Genomic DNA, 22,267 nt, shown 5'->3' on the forward strand with positions numbered 1-22,267 from the left:
TAGCCTCAAATCGTTCCAACAGCTGTTCCAAGTTTTATTTTGTATTGCTCCATTACTTGATATAGCTCACATATAAGCCGATCTCCCGATTTCTTCAGCCACTAAAGAGCGAAATGTTCATCTGATTTGGCTAAAAAAATTGCCTCCAACTGTTTAAACAGCCCGAACCATTTTTATACCCACCACCGAAGGATGGGGATATATTCATTTTGTCATTGCGTTTGCAACACATCGAAATATCCATTTCCGACCCTATAAAGTACATATATTCTTCATCAGCGTAAAAATCTAAGACGATCTAGACATGTCCGTCCGTCTGTCCGTCTGTCTGTTGAAATCACGCTACAGTCTTTAAAAATAGAGATATTGAGCTGAAATTTTGCACACTCTTTTTTTGTCCATAAGCAGGTTATGTTCGAAGATGGGCTATATCGGACTATATCTTGATATAGCCCCCATATAGACCGATCCGCCGATTAAGGGTCTTAGGCCCATAAAAGCCACATTTATAATCCGATTTTGCTGAAATTTGGGACAGTGAATTGTGTTAGGCCCTTCAACATCCTTCGTCAATTTGGCACAGATCGGTCCAAATTTAGATATAGCTGCCGTACAGACCGATCTTTTGGTTGAACAATGACTTGTACTTATAAGCATTTGGTCTAAATCGGATGATATGTCTACATAGCTGCTATGGGGCATAAGGTATGCATTTTCACTGGATTTTGACGAAAGGTTATTCACATATATACCCGAGGTGGTGGGTATCCAAAGTTTGGCCCGGCCCGGCCCATTTTTATGAAGCCCCTTTTTGCCCCTCCTTTTACTATAGCCATACTTGCAATATATCGAACATCGATTATCAATAAAGAGTGATTTTTTAGCTATTATCTTTTTGTCAACACTGGTTTAAACAGCTCACGCATGTTTCGTGTTTGGTTTCACGGTCAAACATCTTCAGTTTGGTCTATAATTTAACCATGAATGTCTTACAAACGAACAACTGTTGCAAAATATTTTATTTTATGATAAAAATGCGAGCTCTGTTAAGAAAGTTTATCGCGCGCTCATTTGTTCTCTCATGTGTTCAGCGACGAAGCTTATTTTTGGCTCAATGGGTACATAAAAAAGCAGAATTGCCGATTTTGGAGTGTAGATCAGCTATAAACATTGCAGAGGCACCAATGCATCCAGAAAAAGTTATAGTTTGGTCCGGTTTATGGGCTGGTGGCATCATTGGACCATACTTCTTTAAATATGATGCTAATCCTAACGTAACTGTGAATGGTGAGCGTTATCGTGAGATAATATTCAACTTTGTTTCACCCAAAATGCAAGAGCTTAACTTGTATGACATGTGGTTCCAGAAGACAGTGCCACATGCCACACAGCACGCGTAACTTCGCCACCGGTAAATTGGCCGCCTAGATCATAAGATTTAACGCATTTAGACTATTTTTTGTGGGCTATGTTAAAGCTCATGTCTATACAAAAAAGCCCGCTTCAATTGACGCATTGGAAAACAACATTGAAGTCTTTATTAGTGAGATATTGGCCGAAATGTTTGAATTTGGACTAAGCGGAGGGACCATTTGAGACGCAGTCACGGTTAAAATTTGCGTGAAATAATCTTCAGATATTAAATTATATGGACCGTACTATCGATTCAAATAAAGATTTCATGCATATTTCTGAATTTTATGTGTTTTATTTTTGTTTTGAAAAATTTTCCTATCACTCTTAAAAAATCACCCTTTACTTGTCAAAACACTTTCGGTGAAAATGATGTAAGCGACATAACCCAAATTTTACAGGAGACGGTTTTTACTGAATAACGCATCGTGTTGTGCCCTTGTGGCTTTCGCCCTGTTGAAGAGTTTTCTGCGACCCTTCCTTAAACCAACCAGTTCTGGGTTTTGCCACAACTTAGGACCCCCGATATTGAAAACAAATGTGAATAAACACTTTTTCCTCATTCCAGCTCCGAGTCCTGATTTTCCATTCGCTAACTCTGTTTACTGCAAGTGTAAGCAGCAGCCAAAATGTTTTCCCATTTGATAAAAAGTACTGTACCACTTTTCCTGATAGAATCGATTGGAACTACGATATCCCTGATAATAGAAAGTACATAGACTTCTATATGGATGGTTCTAAATAAGGTGGGCTTTGGGGTGTACGTTACCCGACCACTGCAGTGTGTGTCAAGCGGAGATCCTTGCAACTAAGGAAGTGGTGGAATGGCTAAAATTTAATGTCATAAAGACGATTGGCATAAATATCTTCTCAGACAGCCAGGCAGCCATCAAATTCCTGGTGAACGTATTTCTTAACACGAAAACCGCCCTCGACTGTCTCAGATATCTCAATGAGATGGCTGAACAGTTCAAAATTCACCTGTTCTGGGTACCGGGCGACAGATATTTCCTAGGCAATTGTAAAGCAGACGAGTTTGCGAGACCAGGAACTATCGTACATATTCAAGGGAAACTGGAATCTGTGGGTATGCCCCTAGCGACATGTAAGCTTAGTTTTCAGCACCAGGCCCGGAGGACAACGAAGGATAGATTGTCACAAAGAGGGAGCTGTGAGCATTCCAAATCTAAGTGGCCTAATCAAGACTTGAAGAGGTCTACCGTTTAGCTGTCACTGGCTAGAACAGACTTCTCAGTCATTGTCTCCGGCATGGCAGGTCACAGTCTAATCGGAAAACATGCTGACAGACTAAAGGTTGCCAGCAGCGACATTTGCAGAAGCTGTGAGGACATCGAAGAAGAAGTGACTACAGAACACCTTCTGTGGGTATGTGTTCCGCACTGGCAGGAGTTCCACCTAAGGTTCTCATTTCTTTGAGAATCTGTTTGATTTAGTGTAAACGTTGGCAAGTTGTTGGGCTTTTTAAACAATCTGGATGGTTCGATGGTAGGAACTAGAAGACATTTTCCTTCTTCTGTTCCTATGGTATCACAATGAACGAAACCGTCTAAGGGAGTCTGATGGCAGACTGCCCCTTAAACCTAAGGGGTCTGATGGCACTTACTTTGACTTCAGGCTCAATGAAAAAGATTGAAGAGCGGCTATCGATAGTCACATCTGCCCACACCATCACTTCTCTTACGTGCTCTCGGCTAGCTTAACACTATAATTTAGATAGTTTACGATTTACTCGGTTGGGAAATTTTTCTCGTCAGAGAACGCGATATTCATTGCATTGATAACTTATCGAAATATTGAACTGAGAACCAGCAAAGTAAATATACATTCTTCATTAATCTCCCAAGGGGGAGGGATACGGGCTGTAGACTATGAGAATGAATATAACTAGAATGAAAGGTTTTTATTGGTTACAGAAAACAAGTAAAACGGCGTTAAGTTCAGCCGGGTCGAACTTTGGATACCCACCACCTCGGGTATATATGTAAACCAACTTTCATCAAAATCCGGTAAAATTTGCATACCTTATGCCCCATAACAGCTATATCGAAATATGTTCCGATTTAGGCCAAATACTAATAAGTTCAAGTCATTGTTCAATTATGTATAATAAAATATTGATCTTTTTAGTAGCTATATCTAAAAATAATCCGATCTGAACCATATACGGATGTCGAAAAGCCTAACATAAGTCACGTTGTCAAATTTCAGTGAAATCGGATTATAAATGCGCCATTTATGTGGCCAAGACTCTAAATCGAGATATCGATCTATATGGCGGCTATATCCAAATCTGGACCGTTTTGGGCCAAGTTGCAGAAAAATGTCGAAGAGCCTAACACAACTCACTGTCCCAAATTTCGGCGAAATCGCATTATAAATGCGCCTTTTATGGTACCAAAACCTTAAATCTAGATTACGGTCTATATGACATCTATATCCAAATATTTACCTATCTGGACCAAATTGCAGAAGAATGTCGAAGAGCCCAACACAACTCACTGTCCCAATAGCCCATCTTCGAACTTCGCACCTGCTTTTGGGCAAAAAAAGAATCTGTGCAAAGTTTCTGCTCAATATCTCTATTTTTAAAGACTATAGCGTGATTTCAACGGACAGACGGCCGGACGTGGCTAGATCGTTCTAGATTTTTACCCAGAACAAGAATATATAACTTTATAGGATCGGAAATGGAAATTTCGGTGTGTTGCAATCGGAATGACAAAATGAATATAGCCCCATCCTTCGGTGGTGGGTATAATAAATCGCCAGACAAACAGGCGGAATGGACACAGACAACACACCACTGGCGGACATTTCGGATGCCTGGTTAAGTTCCCATCATCACTGCCATAGTATTCACTTTCTTCCGTACGACGGCTCACAGTTCTTGGCGTGCTTGTCTCTGGTATTTAAGCTTAAAATACAAAGGAGATTTCCTATGTAAATATGTAGCCATGTCCGTCCTTCCAGTTGTCTGTATGTCGAAAGGACGCTAACCTTCGAAGGAGGACTAGAGATAGTCGCTTAAAATTTTGCACAATCGCTTCCGACCCCATAAAGTATATATATTTCGGCTCGTCGTAAAATTCCAAGGCCAAATTGAACGGCTTAGATTGGATCATATTTGGATATAGCTGCCATATAGATAAGCTGCTGAAATACCACAGGCCGATCTGCCGTAAAGGGTCTGCATCCCGATTTCACTGAAATTTGAAATAGTTAGTTGTTTGAAGCCTCCCGACATATGACTTATATATAGTTCAAATAGGACTAGGTTTAGACTAGGTCCCATATAAACCGATCTATCAATTTGGGGTCTGAAACCCATCAAAGCTGCATTTATTACCCGATTTTGATGAAATTTGAAATAGTGAGGAGGTTCAGATCGAACTATATTTAGATATAGCTGCTATATAGACCGATCAGCCGGTTGTGGGGTTGAAGCCCATAAAAGATGCATTTATTACCATATTTCCCTGGAATTTGAAACAGTTTTGAAACAATAAGTTGTTTTAAGCCTCCCGACATCCGACCTTAAGATTAAGGGTCTGAAGCCCATAATAGCTTAATTTATTACCCAATTTCGCAGAACTTTGAAAAAAATGATTTTTTGTTAGCCTCCCGACATCTGCCCCAAATATGCGTAAGATATAGATGCCAAAAAGAGAGATTTTCCTATTAAGGGTCTGAAGCCTATAAAAACCTTGTTTGTTACCCGATTTCGCTGAAATTGGCGACATATGACCCAAATATGGTTCAGATCAGAAATGTTTATATATATCTACCATATAAACGGATCTGCTGACTAATGATCTGAAGCCCATAAAAGATTCATTTATTTTGTTAAGCCTCCTGTCATCCGACCCAAACGTGATTCAGATCAGCTTATAAATGCTAAATAGACCGATCATTTTATTTAGGGTCCTAGTCCCATAAAAAGCGGATTCATTGCCTGATTTCGCGGAAACTGCGACATGCAAAGGAGTTCTCGGGACCTCAATAAAACATGATCCAGACCCTTTTAAGAGAGATCCAGCCCCTTTTAAGATATAACTAATGATATGTAGCGGAGTTATAATAAACAAGTAAAAGCGTGCTAAGTTCGGCCGGGACGAATCTTATACACCCTCCACCATGGATAGCATTTGTCTAGTTCTTTTCCCGGTATCTTTTTTTAGGCAAACATATGATAAAAGAAAAAAATTGCTATGATGTTGGAGCTATATCAACATATGGTCCGGTGGACCTGACCATAACTGAACCGAATATTGAAGACCATAGTGGAAGTCGTCGCCCTTTAGGGGCTCAAGAAGTAAAATAATGAAGGAAAATTAAGGTCATAAGAGAATCCGTCGTACAAAATTTTAGCCAAATCGGATAATAATTGCGACCCCTAGAGGCTTAAGAATTCAAGATCCCAAATCGGTTTATATGGCAGCTATATCAGTTTATGGACTAATTAAAACCTTATTTGGCACAACTGTTGGAAGTCATAACAAAACCCCTCGTACAAAATTTCAGTCGAATCGGATAGGTATTGCGCCCTCTAGAGGCTCAAGAAGTCAAGACCCAAGATCGGTCTATATGACAGCTATATCAGGTTATAGACCGATTTGAACCACGCTTAGCACAGTTATTGGAAATCATAACAAAACACCTCATGCAAATTTTCAGCCAAATCGGATAAGAATTTCGTCCTCTAGTTGGAGAGTATACCAAATAAAACCGTGCTAAGTTCGGCCGTGTCGAATCTCATATACCCCCCACCATGGATTGCACATTTCAAATTCTTTGAATGACTATTTCAATATATATGAACTATATCAAGTTTTTGACCGATGTAGACCGTACCTGTCATGGCTGTCAGAAGTCGTAAAAAAATATAACCACCAAAATTTCAGGCAAATCGATCAATGTTTCAAATTGGGAGATCGATTTATATGACAGTTATGGTTTAAATCAGTTGATAACCTGATATTAACTGATTTAAACCATACTTGGCACAAATGTTGAAAGTCAAACCAAAACGACATATATGAAAAATTTAACCAAATTGGATAAGAATAGCGCCCTTTTGAGGCTCAAGAAGTCTAATCGGGAGATCGGTTTATACAGCCGCTATATCAGGTTATGGATTGATTTAGACCATAGTCAACAAAGTTGTTGGAAGTCATTCCTCAACGATATGTGCGAAATGTCAGCCAAATCGTTATAACTTCCAATAACTATGCTAAGCATGACGCAAATCGGCACATAACTTTATATATCTGCCATATAAACCGATCTGGGATCTTAACTTCTTGAGCCTCTAGGGTGTGCAATTCTCTTCTGATTTGGCAGAAATTTTGTACAACGGCTTCTCCCATGACCTTCAACATACGTGTCCAATATGGTCTGAATCGATCTATAGCTTGATACAGCTCCCATATAAAAAAAAACTCCCGATTATGCTTCTTGAGCCCCTACAAGGCGCAATTCTTATCCGAATGGGCTGAAATATTACCCAATGTCTTCTACTACAGTCTTTAACTTTCAATTCATTAACAGTCCGATCCGGACTATGACTTGATAAATAGCATAACAATTCTTATCTATTATTCTTTGTTTGCCTAAAAAGAAACAACGCGCAAAGTACTCGACAAATGCGATCCATGGTGGAGGGTATATAAGATTCGGCCCGGCTCCCATTAAGTAGGGATGCGTACACCCCATAGTTTGAACTAAGGAGGGTTAGAAGACGCTTAGGATAATACTGGCTACAGAAATTTCAAAGCCAGTTAAACACTATAGTAAGATCAACATCTAAGGCAACATGGATATTACACAACAATGAAAGGACAATAAGATGAGCAGTCTTCTCTGGCAACTTCTACAACAAACTTCAGACGAAGGATCGATTTCTTCATTACATGAATAGGATCGGCGAAGGATATACTATTATACAATTTGTTATATACATCACACAAAGAGCGAAACGGATTGTTTAATTCGTAATTAGATCTCACCAAAACTAGTCTAAGAGGTATGTAATGCCGAGTATTTTGCAGGGAATTACGCCACAAAAATATGTCTATGTTTAATGACATCTTTCAATTGCATTTCTTTTGAAAGCCTTTTTCTTTATTGCTTTATTTGAAGAAAAAAGAATTGTTCCAAGCACTAAAAAGCACCTGGCCATGTTGGCGGTATCTCACCATATGAAACTAAATAATTCACAAAAATATCCTTGCAACATACCACAACACGTGTCGCCGATAAAGTACAATAACACTCTTCAATCTTTCATGACCATGTTTTTGCGGTGGCTCCACACACTTCGAAATGAGGGAAACACCTCATGCCCGCACACACACATACATATTATGCATCCACACCCTCAAAAACAATAAACCAAAGAAAGTCCTGCCACTATCACCGACTAATCCCCATTGTTACTGGTTTTGCGTTAGTTTGTAGACTCGTTGTTGTGAAGCTAAACAATATGCGGACTATCAACGTTGCACAATGAAATTTAATCGGCCATTGTCCTTTTATTTAATGCACGTAACCCGATTTAACTGTCAGCGATAGTGGAAGAAAATTAACAAGTTATAACACGCCGAAGTCAATATTTAATGAAGTGTAGCGAATGGACTCCATTCTTGAATACAGTGGATGTAAAATATGAAAACCAGATTGCTGTACTGATGAAAGGTCAATGAAGATTTACTTATCCGATACTTTTTTGCCCGCCATTACAGAATGTGGATATACACCTATTTACAAATAGCGAAAACAGGTAAGTATTTGGACTTATATAACATTTTTATTTGCTCAACCGTTATCGTGAATTCGGGAATGAAGCGGATAAATATATGGAAATGGCTAGATGAATATGGAATATTAAGGGGTTAGTATACCCCAATCCTATGGTGAACGGTAAACTCAAAAAATTGTTGTCCTTATTTTAAAGATTTGAGCCAAAGATTGGCAACTTAGTTTAAAGATAATCAAATTTTCAACATTTTGATGAAACTTTCCCTTTGGTGAAAAATATATTCCTTCATATTAAGGATTTTTATTGTAAATGGAAGGTTTACAAATCTTTCACTTTGCATCTTGTTATTAAAAACACAAATCTAAAATAATGGTCAAAATGTCGTTGAAAGTTAGGAAATTGGGCTTGGGTCAAGACTACAGTGAACCGTAGCTAAAGACGTAAAATAGCCTTACAAATAGGAGCGTCTTTAAATGTTAAATTTTTATACCAACAACCATAGGATGGGGGTATACTTATCTAGTTATTCCGTTTGTAACACTTCGAAATATTCGTATAAGACCCTATAAAGTATTTATATTCTGGATCGTCTCGATATTCTGAGTCGATCTAACCATGTCTGTCCGTCCATCTGTTGAGATAACTAACCTACACTAATGGGAAGGATTTGGGCAAAATTTCAAGCGACTAGCTTAACTCCTTCGAAAGTTAGCGTGCTTTCGACAGGCGGACGGACGGACATGGCTGGATCGAGTTAAAATGTCACGGCGATCAAGAATATATATACTTTATGGGGTCTTAGACGCATATTTTGAGATGTTACAAACGGAATGATGAAATTCATATACCCCCCATCCTATGGTGGAGGGTATACAAATAAGTACCATCTACGCCCTTTTAGTTTGTATCTCACGAAAAATGGAAGGGCTTTTATTCGATCGTATGGATAAATTTGTTGCTTAAACGGGGTAACAAACTCAAAGTTTGAACATCAAACAACTCATTTTGTTAACTGCAACGCAAAAACCCATCCGTTCTAATGCATTTCAGTGTGTAGCAAACACATTTCAAAATTAAAGCCAAAATGTTGGTTTAACCCCCAACCGATTAAGGGGGGCCTAAAAGGATGAAATGTTGTGTGCTCCTTTCTTTAATGTTTTCTCCAAAATGGAAAATGGCCACGATTGCTAATGCCATCCCTTTTAAAAGTATCCCCATTATACTGGCTATGCCATCACTTCAGTCCCATTCTATGCGTTAAGCCCTGCAATCAGTTTGGAGTCAGCGACTTGCGTGGGATTCTGAAGGGATTATGCATCTTTGTTGCCTGTCCCTTTGTCTTCCCCATTGGCCCTTTACAACGAGATCTCGTTGGTCTAGCCTCCCTTATTTGTCTGGCATGTAAACATGCTTAGATGCTGACAACCATAAATATTTTTGACTTTTTGTTTGTAACGTATTGTCCCCATTTCTTTTCATTCATTCTTTTGGCGAGTTTTTAGAAAAGAAAAAGAATATAGAGAACTGACATAGAGGAGAATGGACACTAAATAAAAACGCACGCAATAAAGCTTTAAATGCCCGCAATAGTGTACGTATGTATATTTCCTTTTGTTATTGTTATATGTCGTTCAAAGAATATATTACGATAAAAACAAGTAAAAGCGTGCTAAGTTCGGCCGGGCCGAAATTTATGTACCCTCCATCGTGGATGGCATTTGTCGAGTTCTTTTCCCGGCATCTCTTCTTTGGCAAAAAAGGATAAAGGAAAAGATTTGCTCTGCTATTGGAGCGATATCAAGATATGGTTCGGTTCGGACCATAGGTAAATTATATGTTGGAGACCTGCCAATTCGAATAAGAATTGCTCCCTTTGGGGGCTGAATGAGTAAAATAGAGAGATCGATTTATATGGAAGCTGTATCAGGCTATAGACCGATTTAAATCATAAAAAACACATATGTTAATGGATCCGCCGTACAAAATTTCAGGCAAATCGGATAATAATTGCGACCTCTAGAGGCTCAAGAAGTCAAGTCCCCAGATCGGTTTATTTGGTAGCTATATCAGGTAATGTACCGATTTAAACCATATTTGGCACAGTTGTTGGATATCATAACAAAACACGTCTTTCATTCTAGTCGGATAAGAATTGCGCCCTCTAGAGGCTCAAGAAGTAACCGATTTGAACTTAACTTAGAACAGCTATTGGAAGTCACATCGAAACATGTCGTTCAAAATTTCATTTCAATCGGATAAGAATTGCGCACTCTAGAGGCTCAAGAAGCCAAGACCCAAGATCGGTTTATATGGCAGCTATATCAAAACATGGACCGATATGACCCATTTACAATCCCAACCGACCTACACTAATAAGAAGTATTTGTGCAAAATTTCAAACGGCTAGCTTTACTCCTTCGAAGGTTAGCGTGCTTTCGACAGACAGACGGACCGTAGGTTGGACGGATGGACGGACGGACGGATGGACGGACGGACGGACGGATGGACGGACGGACGGATGGAAGGACGGACGAATGGATGGACGGACGGACGGATGGACGGACGGACGGACGGATGGACGGACGGACGGACGGACGGACGGATGGACGGACGGATGGACGGGTGGACGGACGGGTGGACGGACGGACGGATGGACGGACGGACGGATGGACAGACGGACGGACGGATGGACGGATGCACGGACGGACGGACATTGATATATCGACATAAAATGTCACGACGATCAAGAATATATATACTTTATGGGGTCCCAGATGAATATTTCGCGTAGTTGCAAACAGAATGACGAAATTAGTATACCCCCATCCTATGGTGTATGGGCAAAGACAACAACACTTAATAGGTTCTTGAATGCTTTTTGTTTGGCCATAGTTACAGTTAAGTGCGTTTAAGTAGCACTATTTAACTGAACAAACTATATAGCACCAAAAACGATGATCTTTAGATCTGCGAATTTGCCAGGGGAATTCCGGAGCTCTCTTTATAAAAATTGCATTGTCCGAGCTCTCTATGAGAGCTCTTCATGGAGATGGGTGGTGCGATTTAAACGAAATTTTGTGTGCTCTCATATAGTACCCTAAAAATAAACATTTGGTATCCAAATTTCGGATGGGGTACCTAGGGGGGCTGCCCCACCCTAAAACCTACCAAACATATATTTAGACCAATCATGACAATATGGGACTCAAATGAAAGGTATTTAGGGTAGGAAAACGTATCTGATATCCAATTGTCGGACCAAGTGCTTGGGGGACCACCCTAAGCCGCAAAACACCCCTAAATCGGCCATTTTTACCGACGATGGCAATATGGGACTCAAATGAAAGGTATTTGCGAGTAGAATACGAATCTAATATCCAAATTTGGGACCACGTTTCTGGGGATCCAGCCCTTCCCAAAACACCTTTAAAGTGGAACACGAATCCGATATATTTTTTCAAGGCCAACTCACTGAGTGGCCGCCCATCCCCCAAAACACCCCCCAAGCCGGTCATGTTTGCCGACGATGGAAATATGGGGCTCAAATGAAAGGTATTTGGGAGTAGACCACGTATCTGATACCCAAAATAGGTTATCAAATTAGTTTTCTAATCTCAAATACCTTTCATTTGAGACACATATTAACATGGTCGAAAAAATTTTTCCCTTTGGGGGTGTTTTAGGAAAGGGGTGCTGCCCTAAATACATGGTCCTATATTTGGATATCAAATTCGTATTCTACTCCCAAATACCTTTATTAGAGCCTCATATTGCGATGGTCAAAATAGCTGTTTGTGGGGTATTTTGGGGAAGGGGCAGACTCCCAGAAAATTGGTTCCGAAAATGGGTATCAATTCTTGCTCTACCCCCAATACCTTTCATTTAAGCTCCTCATTAACATAGTCGGTTTTGGGGTGGTCCCTCAAACACTAAGCCCGAAAAATATATCAGCAACGTGCTCTATTCTCATATACCTATATGTCATTTATTTGAACCCCATATTGCCATTGGCCTCAAAATTGGATATCAAATTCGTTTTCTAATCTCATTTAAACTCCTTATTGCAAAAGTCAGCAAATATGTCCGGTTTGGGGTATTGCCCTAAAAACTATAAATATTTAATTCTACTCTCTTTAAGTCCCAAATTGTTTTGGTGAGCAAATACGTCCTATTTGGGGGTTGTTATGGTGGTGGGACGTCGCCTAGACAGTTGGTCCCCAATGTTGATGTCAGATACGTGGTCTACTCCCAAATATCTTTAATTTGGCAAACATGACTGGCTTGGGGGTGTTTTGTGGGATGGGTGGCCACTCAGTGAGTTGGCCTTGAAAATATATATCGGATTCGTGTTCCACTTTAAAAACCCACTTATTTGAGCCTCATATTGCAAAAGTCAGAAAATTCTTACTATTTGGGTGGTGTTATGGGGGTGGCGTGGCCCCGTAGACACTTTTCCCGAATATTGATATCAAAGTCGTGCTTTACTCCCAAAGACCTTTCATTTGAGCCCCTTATTGCTATGGTTGTAAATTTATCCCCTTTGGGTGATGTTTTTGGTGAGAGGCGGCCCCCAAACACTTGGTCCCATATTTGGATACCGGATTCGAATTCTACACTCAAATAACTTTTATTTAAGCCCCATTTTCTCATGGTCAGTAAGTAAGTTCTGTTTGTGTTTGGAGGAAGGGGTGGACCCCCAGAAACATGGTCCCACATTTGGATATTAGATTTGTATTCTACTCGCAAATACCTTTCATTTGAGTCCCATATTGCCATGATCGGTAAATATGTCCGATACGTTTTTATACCCACCACCGACGGATGGGGGTATATTCATTTTGTCATTCCGTTTGCAACACATCGAAATATCCATTTGCGACCCTATAAAGTATATATATTCTTGATCAGCGTAAAAATCTAAGACGATCTAGACATGTCCGTCCGTCTGTCCGTCTGTCTGTTGAAATCACGCTACAGTCTTCAAAAATTGAGATATTGAGCTGAAACTTTGCACAGAGTCTTTTTTTGTCGATAAGCAGGTTAAGTTCGAAGATGGGCAATATCGGACTATATCTTGATATATCCCCCATATAGACCGATCCTCCAATTTAGGGTCTTTGGCCAATAAAAGCCACTTTTATTATCCGATTTTGCTGAAATTTGGGACAGTGAGTTGTGTTATGTCCTTCAACGTCCTTTGTCAATTTGGCTGAGATCGGTCTAGATTTGGATATAGCTGCCATATAGACCGATCCTCCGATTTGGGGTCATTGGCCTATAAAAGCTACATTTAGTATCCGATTTCGCTGAAATTTGGGAAAGGGAGTTGTCTTGGGCCCTTCAACATCCTCCGTCAATATGGCTCAGATCGGTTCAGATTTGGATATAGCTGCCATATAGACCTATCCTGCAATTTAGGATATTAGGCCCATAAAGCCACATTTATTATCCGATTTTGCGGAAATGTGGGGCAGTGAGTTGTGTTAGACCCTTCAACATCCTCTGTCAATTTGGCTCAGATCGGTCCAGATTTGGATATAGCTGCCATATAGACCGATCTCTAGGTTTTAGGTTTCGGGGCCATAAAAAGCGCATTTATTGTCCGATGTTGCCGAAAATTTGGGACAAAGAGTTAAGTTAAGCCCTTCCACATATTTCCGCAATTTGGTCTAGATCGATCAAGATTCGCATATAGCTGCCATATAGACCGATCTCTCGATTTAAAGTCTTGGCCCCATAAAAGGCGCATTTTTAATCCGATTGCACTGAAATTTGACACACTGACTTATGTTATGCTTTTCGACATCCGTGTCGTATATAGTGTTTTGTTATATACAATTGAACAATGACGTTTACTTAATAGTATTTGGTCCAAATCGGAACATATATTGATATAGCTGCTATGGCGCATAAGGTATGAGTTTTGCACCGGATTTTGAAGAAAGGTGCTTCACATATATATCCGAGGTGGCGGGTATCCAAAGTTCGGCCCGGCCGAACTTAACGCCTTTTTACTTGTTCAGATACGTTTTCTTATCCTAAATACCTTTAATTTGAGTCCCATATTGTCGTGATTGGTGTAAATATATGTATGGTAGGTTTTAGGGTGGGGCAGCCCCGCTAGGTACCTCATCCGAAATTTGGCAGCCATATCTAAATCTGAACCGAATTCCATGAAAAATTCTTCCTTCTCGACATTGCTAATTTAGATATTGCTCCCATATGTTATATATTTCACCCGATTTTCGATTCTAAAGCCACTGCAAGCACATTTATTCACCAATCTTCCCAAAATTTTGATCAACGTTTTTCTCGACGACTACCACGATATCTAAATAGATAGGTTGAAATCAGTTTAGATTTAGATATAGCTCCCATATATATGTTCGTCCGACTTTGAGTAATTTGCAATAATGTGGTCATTTGTGGCCAATTATCACGAACATTTTTACATATAATTCTTTTATGACTACTGACATTTTTGTCAAATTTTATCAAAATTGGTTCAGATTTTGCTTCTGTTGGGTTGCCCAAAAAGTAATTGCGGATTTTTCATATAGTCGGCGTTGACAAATTTTTTCACAGCTTGTGACTCTGTAATTGCATTCTTTCTTCTGTCAGTTATCAGCTGTTAATTTTAGCTTGCTGTAGAAAAAAAGTGTAAAAAAGTATATTTGATTAAAGGTCATTCTAAGTTTTATTAAAAATGCATTTACTTCCTTTTAAAAAAACGCAAAACTATTTGGGCAACCCAATATATGCAAATGTACATCGTCCGTAGCTAGTACGATTTTGAACGCATTTGCTCGCAATTTTATACAGATGGTTCTATTCAATCCATTTATTCAGTAATATTGGTTGTTTCTTACATTGGCAATTAGTGAGTAAAGAGTTATTGTTCCTTTTCTACTTTATATTTTTATACCCTCCACCATAGGATGGGGGTGCACTAATTTCGTCATTCTGTTTGTAACTCCTCGAAATATTCGTTTCAGACCCCATAATGTATATAAATTCTTGATCGTCATAACATTTCGATGACATGTCGATTTAGCCATGTCCGCCCGTCTGTCCGTCCGCCTGTCTGTCTGTCAAAAACACGCTAACTTTCGAAGGAGTAAAGCTAGCCGCTTGAAATTATTCACAAATACTTCTTATAGGTGTAGGTCGGTTGGGATTGTAAATGGACCATATTGGTCCATGTTTTGATATAGCTGCCATATAAACCGATCTTGGATCTTGACTTCTTGAGCCAATACAGGGCGAAATTTTTATCCGATTTGGCTGCAATTTTCATGAGGTGTTGTCTTATGATTTTCAACAACTGTGTCAAGTATGGTTGAAATCGGTTTATAACCTGATATAGTTGTCATATAATCCGATCTGGGGTCTTGACTTCTTGAGCCTCTAGAGGGCGCAATTTCTATCCGGTTTTGCTGAAATTATGCACGACGTGTTTTGTCGTGACTTCCAACAACTGTACCAGGTATGATTTTAATCGGTTCATAACCTTATATAGCTTCCATATAAACCGATCTTTAATCTTGACTTATTGAGCCTCTATAGGGCGCAATTATTATCTGATTTGGGTGAAAATTTGTACAACGGCGTCTTCTTCAACATACGTGTCAAATATGGTTTGAATCGGTCTACAACGTAATACAGCTTCCCTATAAAACGATCTCCCTATTTTACTTTTTGAGCCATTAAAGGGCGAAATTTTTATTCGATTTGGCTGAAATTTTACACTTCTACTGTGGCCTCCAACATTCTTTCCATTATGGTTCGAATCGGACCATAACTTGATATAGCTCCAATAGCATAGCCATTATTTTCTTTTATCCTTTCCTTTCCTTTGTTTGTCTAAAAAGAGACACTGGGAAAAGAATTCGACAAATGCGATCCATGGTGGAGGGTATGTAAGATTCGGCCCGGCCGAACTTAGGACGCTTTTACTTGTTTAAAGTTGTTTTCGTCAAAATTTGCATATTTTTTATTAATTCAAAGGAAAGAAATTTGGGCTGGTTACACTAATCTCCACACTGTCTGAGATGTCGGACTTCATATCAAGGATAACATAGTGAACTGATTAAGAGCTTCCTCAATCTAACGGCAGTAGTCACAACAAGGCATTAAGTGTAGTAACAAATTCAGTACGTCAAAAGGTGACGTCCTCAGGGCCGCTATGATGTCATTCTTTCGAATCGATTCAATGTGAAACAGAAGATTGTTCTTAGAAGTGCTGTTGATCAGATCACAACGCCATATAACATTCACAACCTTTCCACAAATTCCAAGCCCACCATTATTTATCTTTTAGTCATTTATTGATGCTTACCTACGGTAGTATTGATACATAGAGTTATAGGCTCTTTGACACTCTGAATGTTAAAATATATTGTCTATTCCTTGACAGCGTTCCCTATCGCTTTATTTTTTAACGATTTCGCGACATCTGTATCGAATATGGTCCAATTAGTATTAAAGTTGGACCTAGGTGCTATATAAAAAATTCTCCAGGTTGAGAATTTTGCTCATTAAAAGGGGTTTATACCCGATTTTTTTTTCAAATTTCAAAGAATGAGAGAATTATCCCGGATCGCCCTGGTGTTGCCATATGGCAACGCAAAGTTTTTAATGAGTTTTTACAGTATAATTTTATAGTTAAAATTGCAAAGACATAATTTTACATGTTTTTGACAGGTGAGAAGTGCGTCTCATGAAGAAGTTATAATTTGTTGTTTTTGGAATAGTTTATGTCCAAAGCATAAGTCGCTGAAATAGAAATCGCTTAAGTTTATCAAAATTTACCAAAAAAATTGTAGGGCGATTTAGGTTAAATTAATTACTATTCATGCATTGCATCTTGGTCTTGTTTGTTAATAACTTCTGATAACAGCTATAAATTCGACTGGTTAATTTTTTAAATCTAGGTAGATAATAAACAGCAGTCATGCATCCTAAACTTCTTTCGAGTGGTAGATCCATCATGCATACCCAAATCTTTATAGGTGGATGGAGCTCATTCTTCGAGCTCATTGTTTCATATATGGGAAATAGTGTAAATTGTATTCTTTTTCCATAAGCATGTTGTGGTTTATCATTACACACACTAAAACATAAAGCAACACATACCCACAACCACACATGCAACTCTCCCGTCTTCTCTTGTTTCCATTTTCGCTTCCACCACAATAGCATCAGATAAACTCGGAGTGTTGTAGTCATAGACTCCAACTACTCCTTGGATCGCACACTTAAACCGACCGAAACAATACGCAGTTAAAATGGATTAGTTACATTGTTAAGTGTGGCTGTATATGTGTGTGGGAGTGTAAGTGTATTTGTGTGGGTGCCAAAGTAACTAGTCTTCGGACAGGAGGCAGACGAGGGGCGAAACTCATAGTAATACATACAACCACCAGAGACGAGGCTACAAACACATCGGCATTCACACCGATGTCTGCCAGACAAAGGAAGAATAACGGACAGCTCCATGAGCAGTGCTCTTTTTATTAAAACATTACCAAAGGAGCATAAAAGCAAATTTATATTTTTACACCAGAAACTCGTTCCAACACAGATTTCACCGTCTAAGTGAGTTTTTTTTTTTTTGGTTCTCTCTGACGAACTCTAGTCAGTCCTGGGATTCCGTCGCTCGGTTGCCAATGTGGCCAGTGGGTGTTAATGGTTTTATGAAGAGCCACCATTCAAGACCCATGTTTTCAGTCGCTTGCTCGACGGCTCTCGAGAGGCGGACAATAAAGAAACCACTGTAAACGAGAGCAAATTAAAATATGAAGAACGGAAAGCGAAAGTTAAAAGTTTTATTTTAATAAAACGAATAGAAGAACATCAATTACGAGGCAACTAGGAGAAAGGATGCGCAATGGAGGGTGTAAACGCTTAAGAGGCAATAACTGACAAAATTGGATTATTATCAATGGAATGAATGAACCAAATGAAATTTTTGTCACAGATTTGTATAAGCGATAGTGAAAGGCACAATGGGTGAAGACATTTTCAACATGGTTGTATTTTAGGAAGATGAAAGAGTTGTATGAGCAAAAGCACAGGTCTTACCATTAGTTTTGGAGGTGAATGTATTGGCGATGTAAAATATGGCGTTGCATAGTAAAACATTTTTATACCCTTCACCATTGGATGGGGGCATATTAATTTCCTCATTCCATTGGTAACTCATCGAAATATTGATCTGAGACCGCACAAAGTATTTATATAATCTTAATCGTCTTGACATTCGTCCGTCCGTCCGTCTATCTGTCGAAGCCACGCTAACTTTTGGTGGAGCAAAGCTAGGCGCTTGCAATTTCGCTTGGTTATATCGCTTGATGTTTCGATATAGCTGCCATTTAAACCGCTTATGGATTTTGACTTCATGAGGATCTAGAGGGCGCAATTCTTATTCAATTTGCCAAAAACATTTTGTTAGATGTTTTGTTATGACTGTGCCAAGTATGATCAAAATCGGTTCATAATCTGATATAGCGGTCATATAAACCAATCTAAGATCTTGACTTCTTGACTTATTAGATTTGGCTGAAATTTTGCTTAAAACATTTTGGTTTGCTTTCAGTAACTGTGTAAGGTATGGTTCGAATCGGTTCAAAACCTGATATAGCTCCCATATAAACCCATATCCCGATAATAATACTTGAACCTCTAGAGGGCATAATTCTTATTCGATTTGGTTGAATTTTTGCGGTGGCTTTTTTTTACCATTATCATATGTCTTAAATATGATTTAATTTGGATCATAATCTGATATAGCTCCCATATAAACCGATCTCCAGATCTTACTTTACTGCGTAAATCGTATCCGATTTGGCTGAAATTTTGCACAGTGACTATTTTTATGACCTGTTACACTTATGCCAAATATGGGCTAAATCGATCTATAATCTTACATAGCTCGCATAAAAACCGATTTTCCGATATTATTTTTTGAGCCTCTATGAGGCGCAATTTGTATCCAAATTGGAGTGGCATCTAAATATTATGGACTCCAACATCCAAGCCAAGTATGGCTCGAATAGGTTCATAACATTATATAGCTCCAATAGCATAGCAATTGTTATCCAATATCTTTTTTGTCCAGAGATGCCGGGTAAAGATTTTGATATATGCGATCCATGGAGAGGGTATAAAGACTCGGCCCTGCCGAACTTAGCTCGCTTTAAAACTGTATTTAGACATGTGCTTTTAAAAGAAAGACATTCCTCCTCCCAATATCATTTCTAGTACCACCGTCTGGAAGATTGATAAATTGAATGAGGATGATGGTAATCGGAGACAAGCAGTATCCGTACTTAACTCCGGCTGTCTCTCAGGGGATGGAAAGTCGTTGACAAGGGACAAGTTCTGTGTGGGTGAGTCATCCCTTTGAATTTGGTCAGGGTATGCGCCAGCGGGATAGGACAGAACTCAAAAGTTACTTCGACAGCAGCAGCAAGTGAAGCATCTAAGGAGGGATCGTCCAGCGCCCTAAGAAGTAGTGGTTCCAATGCTTTCTCAACTACCCTTGCATGCGTAAGGAAACTCATCATAACAAGTTCGAACGAATCTTGTGAGGATGAACTCCTGGCGGACTTAAAATACGAGGCAACAGTGGTGAAAATTATGAACCCTGAATCACCATTCGGACCGCTTCGACAGCAATAAAAGTCATTTGGATGGCAAAAGAATTTGACGTTGTTCTTACTCAGGAAACATAGGGGTTGAAAAGTGGTTTATGGAGTACGAATTTCTGGATTTAAACTAGAAGAGTATACGGGAAATGGGAAACACAAAGCCAGTATTCTTACAAATTAACTACTCGAAATATTCGTCTGAGACGCCATAAAGTATATATATTCTTGATCGCCGTGACATTTATGGCGATCTAGCCATGTCCGTTCGTCTGTCTGTCGAAAGCACGCCAACTTTCGAAGGAGTTAAGCTAGACGCTTGAAATTTTGCACAAATGTAAATGTAAATGGGATTATAAATGGGCTATATCTGTCCATGTTTTGATATACAACAGCTGCCATATAAGCCGATCTTGGATCTTGACTTCTTCAGCATCAACAGGGCGCAATTCTCATCCGATTGGAATGAAATTTTGCACGACGTGTTTTGTTATGACATCCATGCCAAGTTTGGTTAAAATCGGTCCATAACCTGATATAGCTGCCATATAAACCAATCTTGGGTCTTGACTTATTGAGCCTCTAGAGGGCGCAATTTTTATCCGATTTGACTGAAATTTTGCACGTCGTATTTTGGTATCACTTATACTGGGCTAAGTATGGTTCAAATCGGTTCATAATCTGGTATAGCTGTCATATAAACCGATCTGGGATCTTGATTTCTTGAGCCAATAGAGCGCGCAATTATCATCCGATTTGGCTGAAATCTTGTATGAGGTGTTTTGTTATGTCTTCCAATAATCGTGCTAAGTATGGCGCCAATCGGAATATAACCTGATATAGCTGCCATATAAACCGATCTTGAGCCTCTAGAGGGCGGAATTCCGATTTGGCAGAAATTTTGTACAACGGCTTCTCTCATGACTTTTAACATACGTGTTTGATATGGTCGGAATCGATCAATAGCTTGATACAGCTCCGATATAAACTTATCTCTCGATTTTGCTTCTTGAGCCCCTAAAATGCGCAAGTCTTATCCGAATGAACTGAAATATTACACAGTGACTTCCACAGTGTTCAGCATTCATTTATGGTCCGAATAAGACTACAACTTGATATAGCTCCAATAGCATAACATTTCTTATTCAATATTCTATGATTGTCTAAAAAGAGATACCACGCATAGAACTCGACAAATGCCCGACCGAACTTAGCACGCTCTTACTTGTTTTTTATACCCTCCACCATAGGATGGGGGTATACTAATTTCGTCATTCTGTTTCATTTTAAGTCGATCTAGCCATGTCCGTCCGTCTGCCCGTCTGTCTGTCGAAAGCACGCTAACTTTCGAAGGAGTAAAGCTGGCCGCTTGAAATTTTGCACAAATACACCAATTAGTGTAGGTCGGTTGGTATTGTAAATGGGCCAAATCGGTCCATGTTTTGATATAGCTGCCATACAAACTGATCTTATGTCTTGACTTCTTGAGGGTGTAGAGGGCGCAATTTTTATCCGATTTGGCTGAAATTTGGCACGTCGTGTTTCGGTAATACTTCCAATAACTGTGCTCGAGCCTCTAGAAGTCGCAATTATCACCAAATTTGGCTGAAATTTTGAACAACGGCTTCTCCCATAACCTCCAACGTACGTGTCAAATGCGGTCCGAATCGGTCTATAGCCTGATACAGTTCCTATATAAACCGATCTCCGTATTTTACTTCTTCAGCCTCTAGAGGGCGCAATTCCTATCCGATTTGGCTGAAATTTTGTTCAACGGTTTCTCTCATTCCTTCAACACAAGTGTCAAATATGGTCTGAATCGCTCTATAGCCTGAAACAGCACAACAGAGATACCAGGAAAAGAACTTGACAAATGCGATCCATAGTGGAGGGTATGTAAGAATCGGCCGAACTTAGCACGTTTTTACTTGTTTTTTATCAGTTTTCATTTGGTCATTTTGTCCATTTCGAAGAGTATTTAGGAATTTAGTTTCACAAAAAAATTGTTTAAACAATTATATCTTAAATGCAAATTCTGAATTGATCATTTTTGTTCCCATAACAAATTCAAACGAATCTGATAAAGTTTTATAGCTCTCTTAAGGCTGTAGTATGGTCAGACCATGTCCGCTACCATCCCAAGGTAGGATACGGCTCCAATGCTCTTTGGAACTGTTTCAAGACGAGTTATGGAATTTTCTCAAAGAATCAATCTCAGTAAAGCGAAGATTGTGAGATAGGAAACAGTCACATCATGGCTTATAAAATACAGTAAGAAAAAACTGCCTGCCGGGAATGTAAAAAACAGATAAACTAGCCAAAGCTGGATCTTCTTCTTACAAACTCCAGAAGGCGAAACCCGCAACGCTGCTGGTAGTCGTGTAAAGGGTCAGCGATAAGCCTGAAACATGTCGTTCAAATATCTTCA

General features: G+C 39.3%; 1 long non-coding RNA gene across 2 annotated transcripts in view; it reads right to left on the bottom strand.

The window, feature by feature from the left end:
• Positions 1-17,684: 17,684 nt before the first annotated feature.
• The window catches only part of LOC106083518 (uncharacterized), a 133,359-nt gene continuing 128,776 nt past the window's right edge, over positions 17,685-22,267 (bottom strand). The window contains exons 2-3 of one of the 2 annotated variants that reach the window (XR_009397197.1): positions 18,275-18,407; positions 17,685-17,964 (exon numbers count right to left, since the gene is read on the bottom strand). This is a non-coding gene — a long non-coding RNA (uncharacterized LOC106083518). The remainder of the gene's footprint in view (positions 17,965-18,274; positions 18,408-22,267) is intronic. The other variant, XR_001220673.2, reaches the window with a different exon arrangement.

This window comes from Stomoxys calcitrans, chromosome 2, assembly GCF_963082655.1.
Source record: "Stomoxys calcitrans chromosome 2, idStoCalc2.1, whole genome shotgun sequence".
Taxonomy (NCBI): domain Eukaryota; kingdom Metazoa; phylum Arthropoda; class Insecta; order Diptera; family Muscidae; genus Stomoxys; species Stomoxys calcitrans.